The following is a 27,668-nucleotide window of genomic DNA, read 5'->3' as shown; positions in this document are numbered from 1 at the left end:
TTTAAAATTGAAAATGAGTTTAAGATTTCAAGTCTTGTGTCGTTTCACTTCAACCCTTTCTGGTTGTATCTAGCTCTTTTTGACTGCACATTGAAGATAGTGTATATTTTAGTTTACTCTAGAGCTTGTTTATTAAAAGAGCGGAGTAAAAGCTTCCATGTCTGCTTAACATTCAGTAATTTGCCATTAAGCTACTTGACACAAGTTAAAATTTATGTTAATACTGTCTTGATTAAACAGCACTCATTATCTCTCGCTCTGATTTGGCCAAATCAGTTTCCCAGCAAATGTCTCAATAAAGGAGCTCACTCTAACCTGAGATGCTGAGGCACATCCAAATTAAGTTGAATGTATTGCAGTGATGTTTCACACTTGCATAGCATCTTTGATTTCAAAGCATTTCACACAATCTATATGATAATGGGAAAATGTATTAGGTAATACAATGACCAAAGCAAATTTGTAGATTTTTAAAGAGGTAGAGGACATTTTATAATTTCAGCAGATGTCTCATATTACTTTTTAGTGTTTAATACAAAGTAGTTGGTGGTTTCTAACACAAACCTCAGTTTCTGTAGGTCACAGAAGAAGGTTTTAGTTAACCCTCTGAAGGTTGAAACAGATGCCTCTCTGTATATTAAATATTTCAAGCCACAGCTAAGGACTACTTTTTAAATAATCCTTTTCATCCAATCTTAGAATCTTTAGTGCTCTTCAGTTCTCTTTAATTTTCTTTAAATATTATAACCACAGAAAATACTTGTGATTTCTCATCTTTACATTCAGTTATTCTTTGGTGCCTACTTGCAGCATCACTTAAAACTCCTGTAGTATAGGCTTTGCCAAACTAACAGAACACTGAAGGACATTTTTCTCTGTATGCAATGTTAGCTTCATAGCTGAGGTAAGACATTTCCTTCTTAAGTCCTCACAATTTGTTTTTATGTATTTTGTTACTTCAGTTTATGTATGCAGGAAAAGCTAATACAAGTCATAATTGTACATATGCAAATCTAAGGATTTTTCTATATTCAAGTTGTTTACCTGTGATGTGCTTTTCCAGCTTTTTCAGCCTCTTCAGTGTTCGAAAATTGGATTATAGTTGCAGTGTAGTGCCAAGCAGATATATGATACAATACCAACCAAGTCTCTGCCTTATTTTTTCTGTTAAAGAATTGGACTTAGTATGTTTAGCATTTACTTAATGTTTATCAATTGTATTTTACAGATAGCCTGACTGAGAGCAGACACTGAAGGCAATATGCCCAAGATTCCCAGTATTTCCTGTAATTCTGGTTGTGTTTTCCTGATTTGATTTGGAATGATTTAATTAAGAACTATATGTAATTTCATAGATGTGTGATGTATCAAGTTTGTGGCTCATCCGATAGCCATGTGCATGTACCTGGCTGGGTTTTCTTGTAACCACAACTCACTTTATTGCCAAATTTTCCCAAGCTTAATGTTACAGGGGCCATCTTGTAAGGTTGATGTCCATGTTATGTTACAAGGTGAATACTTCACTTGGATTTCATCCGTTCTTGAAAGCAAAGAGCACTTTTTTCCAAGTATTAAGACAATTCATTGCATTTGTTAGGTTTTTATGTAACTCAAAGGTGGATGAAGTGGTTTTAACAAGGGATTAATATTTCAGTGATGAAGGCAGAAGTTAAAGAAGCTGAGGAGCAATTAACAACAGGCTGAGAAGGTGGCCCCCTTTTGACCCCGAAGCCCCTGTAGTCTCTTGGCTGCATTGCTGGTGGGGAGGTGCTGGATTTGGGAGCTTTTGAGTTCAATTTAGCGCTGGTACTGTAACATTTAAAGGAAATGAAGGATATGACAAGTGAGAACTGGTAAGAGATCCAGTGAAGCTTTCTGAGTCATTAATGGTCCTCGAAGTAGAGTTCTCTTACATTATTCATGACCTTTAAGCTTTTAGCCAAGCTGAGCACTCTGCACTCAAGTGTGATATTAGAAGGTAAAAGGAAATTAACCCTCTAGTGACACATGGAAAGTTTCTTGCCAAAGGAAAAATTTTGACAGTGTGTTAAGGGGATAGAAGCATGTCTGAGAGAGGGGAAACTGATTTCAACTCTGAACTGATGTAAGAAAGTGCTGAAGCAGGAGTACCCTGCAGTGAAGTGACAGAAAGACCGATTGAACCTATATGTAAGTCCTGGGGTCCCTTCCTGCCTTAGCCTTCCTCATCAAAGTATGTCTTCTGAGTTTCAAAAGAAGGTGTGACTTAGAGCTGCAAGATGAACAAGTACTCAAATCACTCCAGTGATGCTAAGGAAGGCTTTGCTGTAGCAGGCTTCTGTGTGTTAAGACACCAAAACTTTTCAACGATTCTATGATCAGGTACGAGAAACCTGTATCTGAATTCTAGCTTGAGTCTGTAGATTTTACTGTTTGTGATTGTTCATTTGAACATGTTTATCTTTTCTTAAGTAAACTCCTTATGTTAAGGATTTTTCTCTTCTTCCTCTCTCTCATACCATTTTTAATTTATCCCATCATTATATACAGCAGAGTTGTGTGCTCAAGGGGGCTTTTAGGAAGGGTTCAGAAACAGGAGACGTTTAATGCAACAGATCTATATTGGTAATTGATATCTGGGATATTAGAGTGGTCTCTTATATCCAGCTTTTACTCCCTGTCTATCCCCTAGCTCCTCTGAAGTTTCACAGCAAGTATCCAGAATGTAAAACAGATCGTTGCAAACTAGTGGAGAATGACCTCACTTAGAGGCTAAGAGTTACTTTGGGGAAGGAGTGGAGAAGGTGACAGTAGATAGAAGTCCTTTGCTGGTGCATAAACTTTAAGATGCCTAAATTTCAAGCTACTGTATGTACCTTTTGTCGATAGGACTAAAATATATTACTTTGGAGGCAGGAAAGATAACATCTGGTGGAAAAATGCAATACCTGTGCCAAGCACTGGTTAACTTCTGATCACAGAACACCTATTTCCTCATGTGTTCACACAGTCTTTATATCCAAATTACTCCTTTCCCTTTCATGCTTAAAGAAAACTATATTCAAAGATAATATTTTTGAAAGCAGATTATTATTTAGAAGCACAAGGTCTAAGGCTCATAGTTAAAAGTCAGTTCTGAAAATTTTACCTTGGAATGTGTATGTCTTCTAGGCTGGAGGGAATAGTTTTGTTTTTGTTGGAACCAAGAATTTAATGCATTTGCCACTCAACATATGTCTTAAGAATAATTTGATTAAAAGACTGTGCATTGTAGTCCAGCAATCTGGAATAAAGGGTCTCGGTGAACAGTGTATCTCTCTATGCTCTGGATCTCAGGAGAGACTGAAAATGTTTGAACCACAGCAGTAAAGACCAAGAGGAAAATGATACATAGAACACAGTGACTAATACCAGTCTGGGTATCATAACTGCACCCAGGACGTGTAAAAGACAGACAGGAGAAGGGTTAAAAAAAAAATTATGAAGACTGTTGCTCTGGGATTGTGCTCTTGATTGTGCAACCTTATAGCTGCATCTGAAATGAGCTGTTGCAATTTTACCCCTTGGACAATTTTCAGGCTAGTAAGCATTTCTTTTGCTGGCAGATATCAGCAATACATACTACTGAATGCTCTGGAGATCCAAATGTTACTAATGGCAGCTTTCAAGTGATGATTGAGAAACTGTGTTGAAAGTTTTGCTTAAAGTATGCTAAGCATTTGATAATTAAGCAGTTAAACTTTTTTTGACATTGGCTCAGCTATGGCATTTCCTTATAACCGTTGCTAATGGCAGATAATTTTCTTGATCTGGTGTTTTTACTTCAGTGTTCATCAAGATATATGATCGGTAACAAAAGCAGTGGAAAAGATGCTGGAAGTTCCAGAAAGTCTGTGTTGAAGGACTTTAGCAGACCAGGCTTTCCTAGTACTTGGCTGTCATCTTATGAGAGACAATAGCTCTGTTCTCAGTTAATTTTGTTAATTATTGCAAAAATTCCTGTATTGTTCTGTTCTTCTTTAGGTAACACTTTCAGATTCCTTGTATGTTCTTTATTTAAAGAAATCTCTGTAGTGTTACAGCCTCTATAATAGCACGAGCAGGTGAACCCCTCGGGTCCCCCCAGCTCAGTCAGTCGTGGTGGGGAGGTCTCTGTACACCTGCCAGGTGTACAGCAGGAGAACCACACTTGAACTTCAGTCCAGCCTTTGGTTCCTTCCCATCAGCAATTGGAAGGGCACCTGTAAGAGCCACTGGGGCAAAGATACAAACCTCTGACTTGAAATGAAGAAGCCATTTGCTTAGCCTCCGTTGCAGTTAGTAGTAAAAAGGAAATATATTGGGTTTTCATGGTAACATTTTGGTAGTGGGAGGGCCACAGGAGTGTCTTCTGTGAGAAGCTGCCAGAAGCTCCCCCTGTGTCCAGTAGAGCCAATGCCAGCTGGCTCCAAGATGGACCTGCTACTGGGCAAGGCCAAGCCCATTAGAGATAGTGGTGGCACCTCTGGGGAGAGGAGCCCATGCTGGAGCAGGTTTGCTGACAGGACTTGTGATCCCACAGGGAACCCACATGTTCCTGAAGGACTGCCCCCTGTGGAAGGGACCCACGCTGGAGCAGTTCATGAACAACTGCAGCCTGTGAGAAGGATTCATGTTGGAGAACTTTGTAGAGAACTGTCTCCTGTGAGAGGGACCCCACACTGGAGCAGGGGGAGAGTGTGAAGAGTCTTCTGCATAAGTAGGAAGGAGCAGCAGAGACAATGTGTGATGCACTGACTGCAACCCCCATTCCCCATCCCCGTGTGCTGCTGGGGGGAGGAGGTAGTGAAAATCAGGAATAAAGTTTGACCTGGAAAGAAGGGAGGGGTGGGAGGAAGGTGTTTTTAATATTTGGTTTTATTTCTCATTATCCAACTCTGAATTGATTGTTAATAAATGAAATTAAGTTTTTCCCCAAGTTGAGATCTGTTTTACCTGTGACAGTAACTGGTGAGTGATTTCCCTGTTCTTGTCTCGACCTACGAACCTTTCATTGTACTTCCTTTCCTCTGTCCAGCTGAGGAGGGGAGTGATAGAGCAGCTTCGGTGGGCACCTGGCATCTATCCAGGGTCACCTCACCACAGGGGAAGAGACAGTGAAATAAAAAGCAATAGTCCAAGGGTTGAGAGAGCAGGGAAACACCACTCTGTCAGGAATGTGACAGGAAAATCCTGCTCTGGGGAACAGGTAAGCTTAGCCTGGGAAATAAGGGGGAGGAACTGCAGACTGGGTTTCACATCCAGCATGCTGGCTCCATTTGAGTGTTCAACATGCCTGCTATGCTTAATAATGTTGGTATTTAAATAGTTTTAAGCAGGCTTTGAAGTTGGAGCCGTGTTGAGTTAAGGTAGAGGTCAGTGTGTTGCAACTGTTGGCTGAGCATTGCTAACAACTTTGTGTACTTTTACATTATTAAACTCCTTGACCAAAAAAATTTAGGTGTATGATTTTTAATGTTTGCAGTTTTATGTGGCAAACCCCAACAAATCACAGAAGGCTGTTACTTTTCTGCATCCATAGTACTTTTCTTCATGGCTTAACTGAACATGTGAAATGATACTCTTGGGCCCAGATTTTTCCTCCAACATGCAGAGGAGTGTGTATTTATGGTTTTAAATTTTAAACCATGCTTGTCAAGTGTTTTAAAGCAAGAAAATCCCAGGAAAGAGAGAAATGGGTATCTTCCATTTGAAGTGCCTGGGAAACTGGTAGAGAGCGGCACTTCACGAGTCCAACCCCTGCAGGCACTGGCAGCAGCGAAACAGAGGAAATTTTATAGAGTAGTATCGATGTAGACAAGCCCAGGGCTGCTTGTGTGGAAGGAATTAGTCCAGAAGATTTTATCTTCTGTTTAGGTTTGCTGTTCCCTGCCCATGTCACACGTCACACCTCCTCACTCTTCTCCTTCCTTCTGACTTCCAGGAGAGCCTTCTCTGGCAGGTGAGGCTCCCCTTCCCTGAGCTTTGTTTGAATAGGGTGTGAGAGACATTAGCAGAGCCTTGAAGAGGGCGTGCAGCTGTATTGCCTGTACTGTCAAGAGCATTTGGAACACTTGGGATGGTGATTGCTGGAGGCAAAACGCTGCTTCAGACCTTTTAAGATACGGTTGAGTGGAGACTGCACAGGTATGAAGAGGCCAGTATGGGTTGAACGAGCAATTACAGGAGAGCACTCCTGTGCAGCTGAAGTGGGAAAAAAGTGTTTCCCAAGTCCCGACACCTCCTGCCCTCCCCACCCTCTTTGACAGGAAAATGTGTACATAATTTGTAGGAAAACTGCTTTCAAATGTTTGTAATTTTGTGTATATTCCCATGGGTAAAAATGCTTTCAGAGATCTGTAGTTTTGTATATGTTCCCATGGGGACAGTAGAGTGTGTGATATAAACCACCCTTGATCTTTGGCACGTCATTTGTCTGTTCCTTCAGAGTAGCTCAGCCCTTCCTTGCACACAGAGGTTGCTGAAACCAGCTCAGCATCAGTCCTGAGGTCACCAATGTCCTGAAAAACTTCATTCTGGACCCTCACCTGTGCACTGTTTCCCCAGGGGTACAGGGAAGCTCAGGCCTAAGCCTTCAGTGTGCCTGTCTTCTCTTCTGTCTCCAGCCTTGTCTCCTGGATGGGCCATAGTCTTCTCCAGTCCCTAGGTCCATCTCCTTTTGCTATGAACTGGTCCCCCAAGTGGCCCTTGGACCTGTCCCATCACTCTCCTTGCTTGGGATTGCCATGGACCTTGTTAGCAGCACACAGCTCTGCCCACCGTGTTCAGATGTGGTGGGACTGCAGCCTGTAAGTGCCCTGGGGTCTCCACTCTTTCTCTCTTGGAGCATCCAGCCCTTAAGGCACCCTGAGACCACAAGGCATCATAACAACAGAGTCATTTTGGGTGAGAAAAGTAACCACAAGAGATGGAGCAAACTATGTGCAAGATCACTGTCTCTTTATGAAGCTGAAATAGTTGTAAAGATGAGAATAGAGGATGAGAATGTTTGGAGGGGGTAGTTATTGGGTTTGGGGTTTTTTAAAGCTGTTCCTGCCTGACACCAGCCATGCACAGTACTGATAAACAACATGTGGCACACAGCAAAAATTCTATTTTCTCTCTCCCTGTACTTGCTGCAGGACAAACAGTGGTCTGTCCTTCATAGTGAGGGGTTTCAACTCTTAGACCATATTTAGAAGGTCTCTAGAAATGTTCAAAATGCCTACCAAAACCCCCTTGATTTTAGAAAGATTAGACCAGTATTGTTGATTTCTGTTGTCTGGCCTTCTGTTGTGACTTTGCACATACATCTTTCTGTTGTCTCTTTTCTTAAGCTTAAACTAAGAGGTCTTTGTTCTGCATTTCTATGGTACATTTTGTCAGATTTTTTTATCACTGTAGCTGCAGCGATAAAATTTTTTTTACAGATGAAACTGCTACTGATATGTCTTCTCCATTTTCTGTAGTGGATCAGAGCATCTGTCCATCATGATTCAAAGTCCTTCCCTTGTCAACAGTAGCACTGTTTAAGAAAAAACTTCTGTAGTTTATTATTATATTTCACTTTTTCTAGGTGTTTACTGTTACATTTTTCCTTGAAAACAGAGTGTTTCTGTGCTTTCTTGTTGATATTATTGTCATTAATTCAAATATTAATATTTTGTAGTATTCTTAACATCAGTGAAATGCCAAAGTAAGCACTACAGGATAATTGTGTGTGATGTGAAACTATATAATCTCAAACTACCTGCATTTTTGCCCCAGAGTTTCATTATGTATTCCCTTGTTCTTTTATTAGGAAACTAAATTAGTAATTCTTAACCTGTCTAGCCTCTCCTCTGGCCTGGTTTGGATTTTTTCATGTGCTTCTTACACCTCTTGTTGGATTTAAAGAAAAAAAAAGGGAGAGAGTAAAAAACCAACAAACTTTAGATGGTTTTATTTTTCTCAATTAGCAATTTCAATCCATTACTTCAATGTTTTCCTGTTGTTTTAGGATCAAGTGGTGAGAACTGAACAGTGTTTCACCGTGGAAAGCACATTAGCTCTTGTACTACTCACCTTTTAGTTTTTTATGCATCTTAATATGTATATTTACTTCATTTTTTATTGTCACTACTTACTGAGCACACAGTGTGCTTTCGTGAAGGTGTCTAGCTTTTCCTCTTTTTTTTTGAGATAGTAATTTATTTATGACCTGTTTAACAAGAATTACGAGTGATTATAATTTTCACTGTTTAGTACTTTGCTTAAATATAATGTGTCATCATGTTTCTTCTATTTAATTCAATTATTCTGAGAGGAATACATATATATATATAAATGAAATTTTTGTTTGGATTACAGTTTGTATTGCCAAAGTGCATAGAGTCCTGATCACAGGTCAGGTGCCAGCTGTTTTATGTGCTCCATGAATGCAGTACAGAAACCCAAATCCTCCATTTGAACTCATTTGCAAGCTACAGAAGTCAGGTTTATTAATCAAAAACTCACTGCGCCACCATTTCTCCATTTTTAGAGTTCAGCATTTGCTAATTCGAATCTTTCAAATCTTTTCCCACTGTTATGTTTGATTAGTTCAAATAGGTGTATTTTCCGTTCACCAGCACTATGATTTTATCAAACAGCTTGCTTTACGTCAGTGTTAGGTGCCGTTTTTTCCGAATTTGCGTTCTGCATTTTGTACCATGATTTGTATGATATGAAAGTTGTTTCCATATGAATTAGATTCTGTTTTTCTCTCAACAGAGAATGTTTTATTAGGCTCTGTATAATCCTCTGCATATGACAAATCTCTTCCTACCTCATCAGTGTGGTGTACTCTGGTTTGTAGCGCACTGTGATCACAGACTGTTGACTTCTGTCATTCTACTGCATTTCAGTTTTGCTTGTTAGGTCATTCTCTTCTTTCATGGCAGAGTAATTTTCTCTCTCTTTTATGCAATTCTTCATCCTACATCAGCCTCTTGAGCTCCAGATGTTACTGGTCTAAAAATGGGACAGAAATTAACCCTGGACTCAAAAGACTCCAAACACTCACTTTTGCATTTTTTACAGTCTACCCTGTATGAATGCATCTTATGTCTCTTACAGGGAAAATGTTTTGGAAGGGTTCAGGGCTGTTTCACAGCCTGTCATTTCCATGTCCTTCTGCTGTGAGGGATACCTGGGGTAACCATGGGCTGCACAGATAAACCCGTTATCCAGATTCTCCAGCTGTGTTCCCCCTACCCTTTTCCTTTACCCCCTACCTTGTGAGCACTGTTCAGTGCTGTTCTGTCCATAGGCAGCCTGCACTAGTAGCTGTTACATACCTGGGGCTCATCCTCCGCTTGTCAGTAATTGTGTGTTATTTCCATACCACAGCTTCAAAATCTGCCCCTATCTTCAGAGCTCCAGACAGGCCCTGCTTTCTCATGTTGCCTTGGTTATAGAGCTGCCCTGTTCTACAATGGGTACTGGTGAATGGGGGAAAGGAGGATCTGCTGGCAGAGAGGATGGTAAAGAGGAATATACTGGGCAGAGTCCTTTCCTAGTAAACAGGAGATCTGCATTTCTATTTCTACCAGCATCCTAAGTAGTCAAAATTAATGTGCTGTGTGCGGGGGCATTTCCTGACACTTGCTGTAGCAGGAAGATGTAGGATGATTCCTGTTTGCAGCAGCAAGGTGAATGATGACCTGTGGAGATGTGATTCCGCCGGCATTGGGTGCCCACAGGCCTTGTTTGTCAGCAGAGCAGCGAGTGCAGGGTCTCCACTGTTCTCTTCAGTTCATCTGACTCAGGGAGCTGTTCCCAACGTCCCTGAGCTTTGCTGGGGTCAGGGAAAGTCTGGGCGATCGAGGCAATGCGACTTTCATTTTCATTTACGTGGGGGCTGGGGAGAGGGCTGCCTGTTTTGTAAGAACTTCATTGTGATGGATTAACTTTCCTCTTGAATGATTGCGTATTGTACATGCAAACGAGAGATTGCGGAGCGGCCCGAGCACAGCAATTAAAAGGCTCTGTGTGGGCAGAGAGGGCTCCCTTGGCACAGCCTCCTCCAACGCGTGGGGTGTCAGGCTCCGTGTGCCTGTGCTCCCTGAGGGAGCCAGCCCTCTCCCTCCCTCCTCCCGAGTGCTCCAGTAGGTCCCTAATGAACCTCAGCGGGAAAAGACGAAATTCAGTTCATGAATAGCTTTACAGTCCCCTTTCTCCCGCCCACCCAGCTCTCTGTCCTGGGAATGTGCTGCCCACACAGTGACCAGAGAGGAATCTGGAGACATTTGCAAGATAATGCTGTATCAAATGTTCCATTCTCACACTTTCTTCTTGAATTTTCAAAACGGTTTACATATTTCCTTTCAGTTTTCATGAGTAAGCACACTACTCCGAGACTAAAAATGGGGAAATGAACTTCCAAATGTGTGAAGCCACATAACTGTAATAAATTGCTTTAATTATGTATGGTGTGGTTAGTTTCTGTTCGTTTCTGGAAGCCTGTTGTGCATTTCTGCCTGCAACAAGTAGCCTTTCCTGTTTGCTTGCCGCTGTTTACCGGTCTGGCTGTCCTCCCAAAGTAATACTCATCCAAATTCTCCACTTGTCAAATGCTCACCAAGAGCCTTTTTGATCCTCAAATGCTCATCAAGAGCCTTTTGATCCTCAAATGCTCAGTGTCATCTTGGATGTTGCTCTGGCAGACAGCAAAAGGTAGAGACTAGGTTTTTTCATTAGGAATTTGGTGTCTTACCATGTCTTTAAGTGTTATGTTTTTCATCTGGTTTATGATGTTTTTAGAAAGATATAAAGTTACAGCTCAAGGCAGAGTGAATTCAGCTTCAGCCAACTAGTAAGCACAGGTGGAGGTCATTTATATCATCCTCCTCAGGCAGCCACAGCTCGTGGGAACTTGAGCAGTGCTGTTCCATGCTTTTCTGTAGTTACTGTTTTTCCTGGTAAGTGTCAAATTCCTTTCTTTTTTCCTTTCATTTACTATTCGGGAGGATTGGGAAAGTGTGCTATCAAAGTGTTTTGGTTTCTTTATTTTTGAATGACAATAGCTACAGGAGCATAATTATTTTTACTGCTGGCTAAATAATATTTCTTACTCTTTTTTCTTGTCCACTATTGCCTGCATTTGACCTCTTGTTTTTTATTTCAGTTTAAAATGCTTTTTAACTCTTTCACCTTTTCTAAGGTAGACAGTTTTGGAGTTACTAAGCTGAAGCTATTCCCTACGACAATCAGTGTCTTGAGGTGTTAGAAAAGGTCTTACTTTGAAGACTTTCAACTTCAAGTTGAAAAGGCAGTGGCAAAGATTAAAGAAAAGCTTTTCTACTTTCTGTTAGTGTTTTTCCCTATCTGCAGTGTGGAAGAGCTGTTCAGTACTGTTGGGATTAAATGCAGAGAAGAACTGACAATAAAATATTTTCTTCCTCTGTAAAGAAATGATTTTTCAGAAGATTCAGAGTCAATTTGGAGAGGTAAAACAACCCTTCACATTATGGTGACCTGTCTGTGCCCATCATACCCCTAGCCTTCTCTGAGGAGCTCCAACAGAGCCAACCTCAGTGGTCCTGAGTGTCTAGAAATAACCTTTGTGCAGTCTTTCCCACAGCTGGGAAACTGATAGTGTTCATTTATTCCTCTGTTCATAACTATCTGTGTGTGCAAAAGGGAGATACTTGCTCTTCCTTCCTGAAACTTTCTCTGTAGAAGTTGCTCTGCTCTCAGGATACAGTGACCATATTAATGAATTCATCAATCACAATAATCTGATTAAAGTGATGGGGAAGAGGGAGCCAGAAGATGAAACAAACAGATTATTTTAAGATATATGAGATACCCAATTAGTCATTGACTCAGCATTTAAATGGAAGTGTTGCTCAAGAGATTTACTGGCAACTAGTGTAATAAATTACGATATATGGCTTTTCATCTACGAGAAAGGCTCGTGTACTCTTACAGATACCTGTAAATAAGGCATTAACAAAGTGTTGCACATAAGAAACATTAGTTATATATTTTTTAAAAATTATGTATATATTTGTGTACTTGTGCATTTTGTTTAGTAATGGACTAGTGTATGGACCATATATATATACGGAGAGATTAGAATGGATTTTAAGCCTTGTACAGGTACTTCAGCCAGAACCTCATGAATGTGTTTTAAGGCATATAGGAAACTGAGACTTGAGTAAGAAGGGAGTTGCTCTGTGTCGCTGAGGTTTCAGGGGCAATCCCCTGGAGTACAGAGGTAATGGAAGGGAAGCTTTCTGTCAGGCAGCATATGTTTTTGTGGCAATTACACTGTGTATAGATTAGGACTTCTGGGAGGGAGGGAGTGGGAAGATGTGCTTGGAACACAGGACCATCTGCCAGTACCTTGGCATAGTCATTTCACTAATGAGAAGCTTATTAGCTTGAGTCCAGCAGAGATACGAAAGGCAGCGAAAGGGGCAGAAAACTGTCATCCAGCTGCCATTGAAAAGGGGGAGAGATGACTCTGATAACTTCTAAAACCTGATTTTGTTAGAACTATTTGTACTCTTCTAGTTAAGAAAGTATCAGTCTTCTTACTGCTGAAAAAATTTTTTCCTAAATTTTCTGATGCAATGTGGGACGTTCTTTGATAGGGAAAATATAATAAACTGAGGGTGAGCTGGAATGGGCAAGAAGGTGCTAGGAAAAAAGGAAAGAACCCTGATTTTTAGTGGGAAGTTGTTTTTTGTCATCAAATTACTGCCTTTTTCCTTTGGTAAACCCTTGAAGGTGACCTGTATTGAATGTTGGATATTTAATGTTTGTGGTGACAAAGGCTAACGCCTGGAAGATAGAACCTTGAGAGCACCACAATCCCAGCCCTGGCTATGCCAGGGACCTCAGAGAGTGCACAATCTGGCCTGTGTTCCATGTGAGGCAGACAGAATAGTGCTCCAGAGGCAAAATGGCAGTGGTTAGGAGCCTGTGAATTCTGTTCCTCTGACCTCACATTCCTGATTCTGCTTTTGACATGGTAAGTGTCCGAGCTTGTGCTTTCTTCCTCAGTTTTGCCGTCCTGTAGATCAGGAAAATTATACTTAGCCTATTTTAGGGAGAGCTCTGCTGCTGTTCTGTTGACAGAAGAGTTAAATGCTATTGTATTTAAACGGCTCTGTTTTTCTTTTGACAGTTGAGTCAGACTTGAGTCTGGATGAAGGTAAGATGGCAGAGCTTTTGCCTGGAGAAAATGGTGGTTAGAAGTACAAAGTGGTTTGAGTGTTGGTATTTGGGCAATTATTTCCCTTTTGTTTGGTATTGTACAATTCAGGTTAGACTGGTAGTTAAGCTGAAGGGAAAGAATGAGAAGAAACTGTTTCCCATGAAAAGCCCTGTAATCTGCAGGTGCCTGCGTGGATGGGAGCGTGAATGTGTTCAGGACAATGTACAAGAGTTATGCAGTTCGCCAGCCTGTTAAATAAGGCTAGACAAGGACAATTTCTGTTTGCACTGCTAGGATGGAAAAGGCAGTTTCCCCTGATGTTTTTGCTGATTTATGAGGTAAGTCAGATGGGGCATTGTCTCTGACTTTGTCTATTGTAAATCTGTTGAAACAAAAGGAACATGCATTTTCAAAAAAAATGAGTAGAAAAATATAGCTTAGGAGTGTCAAAACACCTAAGCAGAGTGAGGCTTAACTGAAAGGGGTTTGGTTAGTCATCCACTTTGCAAATTCTCTTTTTGTATTGAGGATGGGAGAAGATTAGTGAGATGAAAATCTGTGTTATTACAGAGATAAGAATGGGTTATGGCTGGGTCCCAAAGGAGAAAGAAGTTTTTAACATTATTAAAAAAACCCAACCCTTTGCTGTGATTCATGTGTAATGCTTAGACAGTTCCATGCCAAAAAAATTACTATTACAGTGTACAGCATGGTGTTCATATCTGTAAATGTATGTGCAAATACTGACAAAACATAAATTTAGATCTCGACCCCATGTGTGTTGAATTCAGTGGAAATACTTCTGATGGTTGTGACAAGGGTTTGATCATATTCTCACACTGACATGTGAATGTGGTCTAAAACCCAAACCAGATCTTCTGCTTTTGAATATTTTTTCCTACCTACCTTAAAATGGAATAGAATTGATTCAAAGTCTTAAAAAAAACTTGTCCTGCACACCACACTGTGCTGTGTTTTATCTACTGAAACACTGATGGTATCCTACAGTGGTAGTATTCACTTGCCATGTCACGTGCTTTTTTCATAGAATCACAGAACCACAGAATGGTGGAATATGCTGAGTTGGAAGGGATCAACCCATCAGGAGCATTGAGTCCAACTCCTGGCCCTGTGCAGGACACCACAAGAATCCCACCGTGTGCCTGAGAGTGTTTTCCAAACTGGCAGTTCATGTGTTTTCTCTTTCAAGTAGTGGAAGAATGTTGTTGACCCCACAAGGGCTTGGTAGGTCAAGGTTTTGGCTCAGTCTACAAGTCTAGAAGGCTTTGCACTTAGTGAAGCCATAAAGAAACCTTCAGCTGGCTGGATGCCTCTCTTAAAAACACAAGTGTGGCCTTATTCTGAAATGATGCTTAGATGAAGTTGTGTATGCCTCAATGTCTTGGGATGAGGGAGGAGTGGGAGGGGGCCCTTTGCTGATGTTCCAGTGAAGCTTGGAAAGTCAGGTGTTTGCATGAAAACACAGGGAATTAAATCACTGATTGACTCAGAATCACTGTAAAAGTGTAGAATAAGACAGGGAAAAAGAAAGAAGGATGGCAGCAGAGAGCTTTTAACTTGAGGTATGAAAGGAAATTAAGAAGGGAAGCAGAAATTTTCATTTAATTGCAAGCCCAAAAGCTCCCTTAGCTATTCATGTGAACTATGAAATTGTGGAGCTCTGTGCAGTGTTTCCCTTCCAGCAGCAGAGTACAGAGCTGAGTGCTGCCTGCATTGGGAGTGTTACATACAGCTTTGCTTTAGTGCCTTTCTGGGTCAGTGCCTCTCAAACAATGCTGCACAGAGCTGCTTTAGTTGCGCTTCCATGAGCCAATCTGTAGGTACTGACACTTCTCCCTGTTGTAACCCAGTGTCCTAGAGAATCTGCAGGCTTTTTTGACTGCTAATCTCAAGGCAGTTATGGTGTTCCTTGAACTCAGGTTGGTTGATCATGTGTACCTTTTTTCAGATGCCATTCTTCCTGACAATTCAACCACAGTCAGATTGTTGACTTCAAAAGACCAAGTGAAAGGATGTGGCCAAGTCTTTGCACCTGTAACATTGAAAGAATTGGTACTGCTCTCCTCAGTATTGTTCTGGCACTGCTCTCTCAGTAACCATAATCTGTATCATTGTCTCATGGCAAATAAGGAGAAAGAAAATTACTAGTTTATGCAAAGATATTTTTTTTCATGTCATAATGAACAATAGGATCCAGTGTCTGCATCATTTATAGTCTTTTGAAATGGGTTTGTGCACCAGATTGGTCTACCTCTGCATCCCAGAAAACATAAAGGAAGAAGGATGGTAGTCAGAATGTATTTAAATATACTTCCAAACAAGCTGGTAGCAGAGACTTCTGTGGATGGATGAGGTATCTATTTCCATTCATGGGAAGGTTTGGTGATGGTTTGAGCGTTTATGTAGCCAACCTCAGTGGCACTGGGGAGCTGGAGCCCGCAGGGAGGAGGGAACAGTCTGTTCAACCTTTGTGTATTCCTCACCAGCTGACCACACCTGCACTCTTTATCATCAGTGAGCTGCTACTGAGGCTTTTTGGAAACTTGCAGCAGTGAGGAGCAGAAATTGAGAAGACTATGTGTAAGGAGAAAGAAAGTGTCATACCTGAAGTGTGGGGAGATCCTGAAGATACATGTCTGTTTCTGAGCATTGGCTAAACTGAATTGGAGGCTGAATGTTAAGCATACATGTAAAAAGTAACTGGATAGGAAGTTTTGATTCCTTCTTTCCCTTCACTCTCCTGAAAAACATGAATTATTTTTACATGTTTTCTCTGTTACATGCATGCAAATTAAGTGAGTGCAGATATAGCCAATCTGCTAATAAGTCTTGTCCTGTCACAGTTTGACTTCAAGTTGTTGTATTTATTCCTTTAGAAGCCCTATATCTGTAATTTTTACTTGGTTTGTTGGATTGAGTGTCTCTTCTTGTTATGTATCTTTTCTGTATAGCCAGCTGTGCTATGGCCACTTATTGGGCATCTTGGAAGTTACTACTAAGAACCTCAGTGCATACAAAGGATGTTTAAACAGCGGAGTTGAACTGAATTATGGGCAAAACTCTATTTTTTTTTATTGCAGTGCATCTTAACCGTCATATCTAACGTGTTTTACACCTTGTATTTGGGTATAGATTTTTGACTTTATTGTTTCTCCCCCTTTATAAAAAATGAACAGTGTTAATTTTAGTTTTAATTAGTTTCTTAGTGGGGATGAATCATAGCTTAGAATTGCAGATTCATATAATTACATTTGTGAGGTTAAGTGAGGAGCTGTTTATACTTTGTTTTTCCCAGCATCATCTTAGATATTGGAGGAATCTCGTTTGCAATGTAGAGTGCGCTTCACTTTTGTTAAAATACAGAGATAAAAATAGGCATAAGGCAACTGAAGAGGCAACACTGTCCACAGCAAATACTGACAGTGATGAAGGAAAAACGTGAAGTCAGCAGGCTTCTGACTTAATTTTCTTTATTTAACAGAGGAATAAAATGAGAGAAACAAATTACCCTATTCCTGTTGAACTTCTCCGTGATAGCTGTCAGCTTCACTGGGGGCCGTCATTTAGGCACAAAGCCTTTACGTAGCCTTTTGCTGACGTGAGGTTCATTCCTGTGGGATTTGGGCATGGAGGTGTTTTCAGGCTATCTGTCTGGAAACCTAACACATGATGGCCTGTCATTAATCTGGTTATTTGTTTGCCTTTTTTTTTAAATGCTGTTTTTCTAAAGATAACAATGGCTTTGTGATTGGTGCAGAGGGATAAGGCATTGCTTTGACTGTGTGAGCTATGTTTATTAGGACCAGGGAAGGACTAGTACCAAACTAGGTGTCTTTAGTTCTTTTGGGAGCTCTTAATTTGGAATGCTTTGGGGAGGATTAGCCTAAGCAAGCCGTTAGCAGAATGTTTTAAATTATCTGATTGGGGCGAAAGGTTTAAATACAGTGCTCTACTACTTTAACCCAGTAATTCAGAGAATGCTCAATGCTATCAACTTAATTACAGCATTGCTGTCAGGAGACAGTGGCTCTGTGGCAGGATAAAAACTGACAGCCTTTCAAGATATATCTGTCTAATACATAAATCATAGTTGGTCCTTCTTCAAGACCCTTCTTTGCTCATTGGGGAACAGTCAGAAACAAAGGGTGGGGGTGGGGAGGAAGAGAGAATTGGAGCTTAATCAGTTGAGGAGGCTTTTTCCTTCCTACCCACCAGGTGAGAGCAAAAAGCAAAAGAGAACTAGGGGAGATCTTTTCCTAATATTTTAGTTGTATCCATTCCCCCTTTCTTTACAAATTTCTTCTCACAAAGATGCCCTGATTTTAGCTGCTAGGCTGCAGCATTGGGAAGCAGATAGCTTTTGGGAAGCTGATAGCTTTTTCCCCATTGACCTTGATTGTAGTGGGTTTGCTTTTTTGCTCATTGGAGACACAGCTAGCTGTGATAACAGGACAGAAAAGGACAGAGGCAAAGACCGATAGCATTAGTCTTTTAACACTTCACTGCTTGCATTGGCCTTCCTGAAAATCAGACTGCTGGAGCAGTCAGAGTGACAGGCATCCCAGAGCAGCAAGCAAGCACAGTCATGCTGATGGGAGACAGGGCCTGGGCCACCTGCCCTCTGTGCCATGAATAGGCTTATGGACAGGAATCCTTTCCTTTGTGTGCCGGCAAGGTGATGCCACATAAGGACATGCAAGATCTGAAGTAGGGCATTGGATGAATGATGAACTGTGTTAAGCCGTTTCCTTTACATTATCATACCACAGAACTATCTGCCTACCTGTCTGTCTATCTATCTATCTAATCTATCATAGAATCATAGAATATCCTGAGTTGGAAGGGACCCACAAGGATCATTGAAGTCCAGCTCCTGGCCCTGCACAGGACAGCCCCAAGAATCACACCATGTGCCTGAGAACATTGTCCAAATGCTTCTTGAACTGGCAGGCTTGGTGTTGTGACCTTGATGCTTCTCCTTTATCAGATGGCTCTGCCTTTTTCTTTTGTGAAAAATTTGCTGGTGAATAACATTGAAGACAACCCATCATACAAGAGGGAAGGAAGGAATTTAAGAGATCAGTTCTAGAACTTTGAAAATTAGGCTTCTTTCTCTTATCAGAAATAGAAGTTCACTAAAGAGTTTCACCGTGTCTCAGAAACCATTTCCCTTTTCAGACCAGTTCTGCTGGATGCACGTGAATGAACCATAATGGAACTATCATAGAATCATGGAATGGTTTGGATTGGAAGGGACCTCAAAGTTCCAACCTCCCTGCCATGGGCAGGAACACATTTCACTAGACCAGGTTGCTCAGAGCCCCGTCCAACCTGACCTTAAACACTTCCAGAGATGGGACATCCCCAGCTTCTCTGGGCAACCTGTTCCAGTGCCTCACCGCCCTCACAGTAAAGAATTTCTTCCTAACATCTAATCTAAACCTACTCTCTCTCAGTTTGAAGCCATTCCACCTTTTCCTGTTACTACGTGCCCTTATAGTCTCCACATTTCTTATAGACACCTTTCAGGTACTAGAAGGCTGCAATTAGGTCACCCCAAAGTCTTCTCTTTTCCAGGCTGAACAATCCCAGTTCTCTCAGTGTTTCCTCACAGGAGAAGTGCTCCATTCCTCTAATCATATTGGTGTCCCTGCTCTATACTCGCTCCAACAGCCTGATGTCCTTCCTATACTGGGGACCCTAGAGCTGGATGCAGCAGTGCAGGTGGAGTCTCAAATAAATGTGTTAAGGTTTGATATGTTTTGATTGCCAAGCTCCTCGATTAACTATTTCAAGTATATACTTGCTAATTTCCATTTCCTTCACTTCCTTGAAGATCCTGACAGGGAATGCGGTTTTCTACATAGTACTTCTTTCTTGAGCACTTGCAGTTTCTGACAGTAAAATTTTCTGGTAATTGTCCCTTGGTTTCATGCTTTCACAGATAGCTTTGTCTTTCCTCTTCCCCTTCTCTCTGTACATTTTTACCTTTTTTCCAGTTTGATTGCTGCAGTCCATCTATCCTGCCTTTCTGTACCTACTAAAAAACCAATCCTGTTGTTGCTTGTCTTTGTGCAGCTTTGAACTGTAAAGCTATACAGTTCTTATAAAGTATTTGTAATCCAGGAAAAAAAAGCAAACCTCAGGTGACTGTGATTTTTATTCTCTTTTCTATTCTTTTACAGAAATTATCTAAAAATCTCCACCATTTAGTAAGCAGAGCTTTCTATTCTCTATTTCCTTTTCTCTGTTTCTGTATTTCTCTGTTTCTTTCTATTCTCATGTTGCTGTAAGTCTTTTCCTATTTTGACCATATCGAGCTACTTTCTCTTTTCCCCATGTATACTTTATTGTTATTTGTTTTCACTATGCTTCTGATTTGGACTTTTAAAATTATTATTATTTTTAAACTAAGGTCAGTCATGGTTCTTTGGTGTAATCACTACAGAGACATACAGAACTGTTGTCTGTCTAGTGTGACTTGGATTGTTTGTCCAGACTGAGGATAAGATCTTCATGGGAAAATAGTTCTGCTTGATTGGGCTCCCCTGTGAATACTGTTCTTCTGACTAAGTGGACCCTGTTGTATTAAGGTTTTTATGCTTAAAAAAACTAAGCGCCCTTCTTATTTTCCTGAGAGCTGTTTTATCTCGTAATGGTGAAGGGGACCACACACATGCTCTCATACGTGTCCTGGGATTTCCAGACAGCATCTGTTACACTGAAGTTTGACCTTTATTCTGGAGTAAAAAGTAAAGTGAAACTTCCAATGTGACTGGTGTTTGAAGAAATAAAACCGTCAGGAATACAAATGTCACTGCTTATTGAATCTCCATGCAGTACATGCCCTGACTAACAGGAGCTCCTGCAGGAGCCTGCATGGCTGGTGCACAAGCTTTTGAGCTTTCCCACTCTGCTGTTATGGGTGGTAAATTTGCAAGTAAATACAAACATGGGAAAAGATATGATGCGTCTAGAGTTAATGACATCTTTCCAAAATCACTTAATTCTGTGCTAGGCAGAGTGTCATTTCCATTAGTAAATGCTTTGATGCCTAGAGATGAAATGCAGTGTTGCCTTCTCCGTTAAGCATTTGGGAGGTGGTATTAAGCAGCTGTTGATAATGGTGGTAATGTACACTTTATGCTGAGGGCTTTCCAAACATGAGAATCTGTTCGCTTCTCATGGAGAACACAGGCAGAAGAGTATGTATGGAGGAGGGAAACTGGAAATTGTTAGGCAAGTTTTTTGCCACCTTGTTTGGCTTTCTGTGGAAATAACACAATTGTCACCCCTTTAGTGTTGCATTAAACCACTCCTTTAATTTAAAGTTCTTTAAAATAAATCTTGCGGTGATATCAGATTTGACCAATTCCAATCGTACTCTACTGATAGAAAAATCTATCAGCTTGATAATATTGGTCTGGTTTTTTGTGTTTCATCACTGGCAACTTCCAAATTATTGCATTCAGTTTAAATTCCTCGTTACCCTGTTCAGCTGATGTTAAATTCTGTCTCCCTTCTTGCCTGGCTGTGTTGCATTTCTACTTGTATCGGTTGTGACAGGCCTTAGTGGAAAACTGCGGCACTGCAAAGAGCAGTTTCTTTACCTCATGGCTATAACCGTTTCTGAGTTTCTGTAAGTAGGAGCAAGTTGCGTTTTTAAAAGTTGAAGAGAAAATTATTTGTAACTCATTTTTGTCTTTGAGCATTAACTATCTGCTAATCCTTTTGGGTTTTTTAAAGTTTTCTGTATTCTGGAAAAGAAAATCAATCACAGATCAGATTAATACTCCATCTTGTTCCAGGTCACCACTTTGGTAATAGTTTATATCAGAGTACAAGACAGTGCAACATATTTTGCAATGAAACACAGGGAACTCTATGGAAACACAACCCCTGTGGAACTTAGATTGAATTAATAGCATTGGATGTTGGTGTATCTGTTTGTGTGGGTCTTACGGACTACCATGGGGGTATAGTGGATACGTGTGTCTTATCCACTGCCATCATGTAAATTCTTCTAATAATTAGCCTGCTAATTTGATTGTTTTTCTTAATGAGTTTTACTGGCTTGTCACAGTTCTCTGTAAAACATTTCTTTATCTGTCTGTTCTTTTTACAGTTACATCAAACATTCACGTCTTTTGTAGTTTAGTTGTTTTGCTGTTGCATCTGGCTGTTCTGATGGTTACCCTGGTGTTTTGTGATCTGTGGAGGCCAGGCATGCAGGGCTTCTTATTCTGCCTTCTCAAACTATTTAGTGAAGAAACATAAGAATTATGGATCAAAAGAAAAGAGGAAAAGTGTGTCCTGAGGAATAGTAGGTGCTTTTTTTCCTACACTAATCTTTGTCTAACTAGGAAAAAGCAAAAGAGAGACTTTTGCTCTTGTAGGTTTGTGAGGAGGGCAGGGAGCTGGTTGCGCTTGGTTATATGTACAGGCAGAGCAAGTGTGGTTCTTATTTGTTTACTAATTGGCTGTACAGATATTAAAGATTATTAGAAACTCAAAGGTCAGTGTTTTTGCTGAATCAGGGTTTGGATAAGCTGGAAGGCTACAGGAGAGAGAGTTGCATATCTGGGACACAGCCGATGTGAAGGAGCTGCCTTTAGAGTCTGTCCAACAGGTACAGTAAAATTAGCTTTTTACCCTTGACACTGTTCTAGTCTGTGCTAGTCTTTCTAGTCTTTCCTTGGGGTTTCAGTGACTGTGGGATGCTCTCCCTGGCAAGCTGCTCTATGTGTGTGTGTGTACACACAGAGAAGATTCCTGAGCTTCAGTTAGCTTTACACAGTACCTCCATCTGTGTGATCGCTAGCCAGGTAGAGGGGTGGAGAAGGGTGTGACTCCATCCTTCAGTGGTTTGTTTTTGTTTCACAGTATATGTAATGGTCCTGACTCTTGTAAAGGCTTTGGCAATAGACTACACAGCCTTTGTCACACCACTGAAGTTTTAGGGAACTGATCTAGCTGTGACCAAGACAAAAGATGGTAACATCTTATAGCTTGCTTTGTTGGCTGTTTCAAAGACAATGATACTAATGAACAGGTGTGAGAAATCCCATTAGGATTGTGCTGGTGTTTCCAGTTCTCTCAGCTCATACTGCATTTGCTTATTCTGTGAACTTTCTTTTTCTTTGTAGTTCTTAATCCAGGTTCCTTGTTTATTGGTTGGTTTTTTTTCCCCTGCACTTGTCATTTCTCATCTTACCCCACTCTTTCTCAGTCTTGCACAATTGAGCTTACTGCAGTGCAACCCTGCGTCATCCTCTAGTCAGTGCCAACAAGGCTGTTGTCATGGCCTCAATCTGTCCTCATGCCATGTTTAGTGTAATGTAATCATTACCTTGGTTGTGGAGAGCGAACCTGCTCCTGTTAAGTAAATGTTTACCAACACTGCTGAAGGCTAACATTAGGGAAGAGAGAGAGAGAAACATTGTTTAAAGTCGTGTCTCTTTTTTATTTTAAAACAGAACCTTGTTCCTGAGTGAAGCGGCTGATGACTGTTTTTCCTTCACCAGACTGTGATCAGAGGTAAGTGCAGAATCTTTTGCATTTTTATGGGCTGACTATCCAGGTTTGGTAAGAGGAAGAGCTTAAGTCCTTTTGAGCGGTCTCATGTCAAAATAAGAGGCAAGGAATTAGGGAGGAGGAGGAGGAGGAGGCTAGACTTTTATGCTGCAGTGTGAAGTTGCACTCCTCCTTCCTCTCTTTAGAAAGATTTGCGGAGGAAGCAATTTTGAGTGTCTTGTCTTCAGTTGCACAGCTGTCAGTGTGAAGTGGCAGATGAGTTAATTTAGATCAGAAAGGAATTTCTGATGCTGTTCTGGAATGTGATAGGACCGAGTGGTTGCTTAGTGCTAAATACTACTTTATTTAAAGGGAGTTCTTACTTCCATACCTTGTGGGCAAATTTCAGGGCAATGTTGTTCAGTATCCATTAACTCTGCCTTTGAAAAGGAATGGGAAGGATGTGGGCTAAAAAGCTTTTAAAGTTTCAGATTTTGCATTTCACAGAATCTCTGACCCGTGCATAACAGCTGTAAGATCCCTTTGGGAATGACTATATTTACGTTGCTCCCAGCATACTGGAAGTGCATTCATGACTTATACCCACAGGAAATATCATAAATTTAATTAAAAATTAAAAATAGAAATATTGGATTGGTCTAAATTCTGTGCTGAAGAAAAGGAGTCCTGCTTTTTTTTTTTGCCCTCAGTTCTGTCTGGATGAATAGTGAAGGAAGGTAATTCTTTGAGTTTATTTAGTGCATATGTTTGAATACTGCACTCTAATGTAGCAAAAAAAGCAGTGTTCTGTCAAGATGCAGAGATTCAGGCCCCTGTGACATTTATGATTTTAAAGTGCCACTATGCTTGCAAAAATGCCAGTCCTATCTTAGGAGTGGAAGTTCCCACAGTCAGTGCAGTAGAAGAGGGTTGATGTGGTCCAGTGTAAGGTTCCTAGGTTCTTTGCTTGGAAAGAACAGAGATGATTTGGTTTTGTGTGTGTGCTGAACAAATCTGAAATACTTTCTCATGTCTTAGGAGTGTTCACAGGTCTATGGATTTCTCAGATTGCTTTATATTAGCAGACCATATGGCTTCAACTGTGCAGAAAATCAGAGGGCAGAAAAGGGAGGATGGAAGGGCTCATGACTTCTGCAAGTACACTGGGTTTGTGAAAAGGAGATTGCAGGAGCTCGTACTCGGTGTTGAGTTCAGTGTACAGGAGCTGAGGTGGTGAGGAAAGGTGGACATGATGAAATGAGGACTTTGGGCCCTACACATGCTACAACTCTAAACTCCTCTGTTTGTCAACCAGAAGCTGAACTTTAACCCTATTTTTCCTGCAAAGACTTTGATAATCTTTCCCAAATGAAAGATTTCTCCCAGGGCTGATCTGCACACAGCTCCTACTTTCTTTTAGCAGCCCCTTCCCAGCCCCACTCACACTGCAGCTCCATGCTTTCTCTCAACCCTAATCCTGAGTTTTCTAGAGACACACAGACAGGAGGTCCTTAGGCATTGGATGGATAAAAGGATTTTGGAGGGTAAGAAAAAAGATGTGTAGTTGATGTGCCCCCATAGCTCATTTCAGTGTTATCCGAATAATAAATCTCGTCTTCTTTAAACTTTTTATCAGTTTTGCAGGTGAGATTTGCAAAGACTAGTAAAGGAGCAAAAATACCTTGAAATGATTGATACAGATTTTTGTGCTTGTGAAGAGTAAAGTAGTGGTAGAAAAATCTAGGGCTACTTCTGCAAACTCCAGTATAAACAGAATAAACAAAAATTTGTGATGGAGTAGAATAAATGTAATGACCACATTAGCATTCTGTTCAGCTTGAATACTGGTGTAACTCCAGAGACATTTGGTGTAATTTTCACATGTGAAATTGATAAATATTTATAATAAGTAAAAGAGTGAAAATATTAATGGAATGCTTCATATATTCTGTTCATGGCTAGAAGAGCAAAGGGAGAACAATGTTTGATTTCAGGTACAGGCACAGTAAATTGCTACTGTACCTTTGATTTCACTGACACAAAGGCTAGAAAATGGGGAAAGACAGCAAAACCTTGAAATTATAGCAGATGGAAAGGGGACCATGCAATTAGAATATATAGCCAGGTAGTCCATGGAGAACCCATTTCTTTACATGAAAGTAAAGTTATTGGAAACTTTGTTATTGTAACTAATTTAAAAGTGGAATTTCAGGCTTTCCTTGTGCTAACACATGATTAGTTCATCCTTAGAAATACTTATTAATTTCTTATTAATGTTTTAGTGTTTCCTGCCTATGCCAGCAATGTCCCACAATTATGTTACAGAAAAAGTAAGAGAGTGAGCCACAAAATGCCTGCAGCTTACTTTTCAAGAAACCTTCATTTTCCTAAAAAACATTATTTTCCTGTGAGATATCTCAACTCTGTTCAGTTGTAGCAGAGGTAGAGTAACAAATAAGTCCTTTCCTCTTTCATTGTATTTAATCCTTTCCTGGTTCCTAACTATCTGTTTTGTCAGTTGGTTCCAATAAGGATTTGTCTGTGGGGTATTTCTTTGCAATCACCAGTTCTTCATCTCCATGTCTGGAGCGGGTTACAGGAACTGGTTCCTCTGAAACTTGTGGAATTGACCTAATCATATCAGTGAGGTCCTGTCATTGAAACATCTCCAGAAGTATGCTAGTGTGTCTTCATGGCATCATGCCACATTTATGCAACAGAGATGAATTTTACTGCTTGGACAGGATTTGGTCTTAAACATTTTAATTAGTTTATTGGATTGAAGTTCAGGAGAACTGGCCCATTAGCGGTGGATTTTTGCCAGTTACTATTTACATCATTTTTAAGGATTGGTTGTTGCTGAACATGGGCCCATTGAGTATTAAAGATGAGTACAAAAATGAAATAGCTGTCTGAAATTGTAGGCACTACTAAGTGTAAAGACAATGTAAGTGTAGCCATCTGCATAGCAACACCTACTAGCCTCATTATCCTTTCCTCCATATAAGCTTACTTTGTCCCCAGGTGGGCTTTGGAGATCTTCTGTAGCATGAGAAATGTGAGCACAGCTGAACAGAGACAAAAACTTAATTACAAAGCAGAAGGGCATGACTTGGGGTGCTTTGGCAGGAGCATGTTCCTCTTCTGAATATATCATCTGTTTGTCAGTTGAATGGTTTAACTCTGACCCTTTTCTGACCCTTCTCACCATGCATTTTAAATGAGTACAGTAGTATGGTTGAGGAGTGCTGTGTTCAATACATCAAGAGCTTTTTCCCCTACCTTAATGTGGAAGACAAACAGTAACATTCAAACACATGTTCTTCCTTTCTTTCACCTTCTTCCATAAAGTGATTCATATGCTTGTATATTACAAGACTATTAGTCTCTCAGATTGTGTTTACTGTATCTGGCATTAAAGCTGTTGATCCAAGGCCCTCACCAAACTGTCAGGGTTTGTCTGAAGGCCATACTTAAAGGCTTCAGAAATCAAGTTAGGTTGTGATTATGGACAACTTGGAGGGCTTCCCAGAAAAGACCTGTACAGTTGACAGTTACAAGAGATGAATATTGTTTCCATTGATTTTTAAATCTGTTCCTGCACCAGCCTCTTGTCAGGGCACAGCAAGGGCTGGGAGCTGAGGCAAGTCGGGAGGGGTCTTTCCAGAAGACAAGCTACCTACAGCCTAAGTCAGTTCTGGAGATGAAGCCAGAGGCAGGGCTACAGACAGATATACTTGCAGCAAAGTTCAAGCAAAGAGCAGGGGGCCAGGCCCAGGCTAAAATCAGGATACAGTGGGGCTGCATAGAGGTCCCACTTGAGAACAGTCCATGCCTTCAAGGGCTGATGGTGCCCTCAGGGTCCTGACACTCTCTAGTTCCTTAATGGGACAGATCAAAGGTTGCTTACTTCCTGTTCTGTCATATCAGACAAGGTTTAATGATGTAACTGGTACCAAAAACAAAACCCCTTTGTTAAGTTTAAGAGGAAGAAAAGGGTTTTCCCTCACATGCTTATTCTGGCCTCAGAAGTAGTTGTTTCCCTCAGATAGGCACTTCATTCTGAATGGGCTAGATAGTGGTTCACTTGTCTCCTGATGTAAGAGAGAGAAGTATGTTTTTAGGAATACTACCATTTACTGGGGGTTATTTTGCTCTGTTTTGTTTCCCCTCTTAATCCCAACATCAACTACATCTAGACCTTCTCAAGGACTACTGTTGTTTTCTATTTCAGTGCCAGGCAAGCCAGCTAGAAATTTACCAAAATGGGCGCAAATAAAATGAGTTTATTGGAGCTGAACAGGTTGTACCTACAAAAGTCTGCAGGGTCGGTCTCCTTTCTCAGCCCAATCCCTGCCTCAATTCTGGCAGTGTTCACATGGCTTCTTATGGCAATAAGCTGTTGTTGGGTTTAATTGTAATATTCCTTGTGCTATGGAGGGGATCTCTGTGAACCTTAGTTAAAGGGGAAAGTGAGGGACAGGAAGCTGTTCCTCTGTTAACAAACAAATATTGGCTGGGTTAAGTGCATCTGTAAATCTTCTCCTAGCTCAAGAACATGACAAATTTTACCTCCTCCCTTGGTGATCCCCAGGAAATCTGCTTTGTGTCCAAGTATCTTTTTGAAAAGAACTGAGGTAATGTAGACTCAATATTAATATTTGGGTGGGGAAGGATGGCAGAACTCCAAAGAAGCCCAGTTTTTTTCCAGGTATTTAGTGCAGTATTTAAGTACCTCAATAGTAATCTATCTTTGCTGGTATTTTCTCAGTGAAATTTACACACAAACACGTTTGGTCTTCACTGGCTTCAGAGAGAGTTTCAAGATTTATGGGACTGGCTGCAGCATAACCTGTGTGCTGTCTTTACCTGTAAAAGTGCGTGTGTGTGAGACTGACAAACTGGGCGAGTGATTCTTGTTTGACACATTACTGTAAACTGTGCTAGATTT

At 40.7% G+C, this 27,668-nt stretch overlaps 1 protein-coding gene across 7 annotated transcripts in view; it reads left to right on the top strand.

Moving 5' to 3' along the window:
* The window catches only part of NDST2 (N-deacetylase and N-sulfotransferase 2), a 127,426-nt gene that overhangs the window by 57,396 nt on the left and 42,362 nt on the right, over positions 1-27,668 (top strand). For 5 of the 7 annotated variants that reach the window (XM_051800874.1, XM_051800879.1, XM_051800880.1 and 2 more), the window contains exon 2: positions 22,681-22,741. The gene's annotated coding sequence lies outside the window, so the exon portion shown is untranslated. Of the gene's footprint in view, positions 1-10,652; positions 10,938-21,741; positions 21,834-22,680; positions 22,742-27,668 lie in introns of those variants that run through there. The other 2 variants (XM_051800877.1, XM_051800875.1) reach the window with 2 other exon arrangements.

Source organism: Manacus candei, unplaced genomic scaffold, assembly GCF_025592945.1.
Source record: "Manacus candei isolate 608988 ecotype Guabito, Panama unplaced genomic scaffold, ASM2559294v1 h1tg000050l, whole genome shotgun sequence".
In the NCBI taxonomy this organism is placed as follows: domain Eukaryota; kingdom Metazoa; phylum Chordata; class Aves; order Passeriformes; family Pipridae; genus Manacus; species Manacus candei.
The sequence above is the reverse complement of the archived record's forward strand: the minus strand, read 5'-3'. Positions and strand labels throughout refer to the sequence as shown.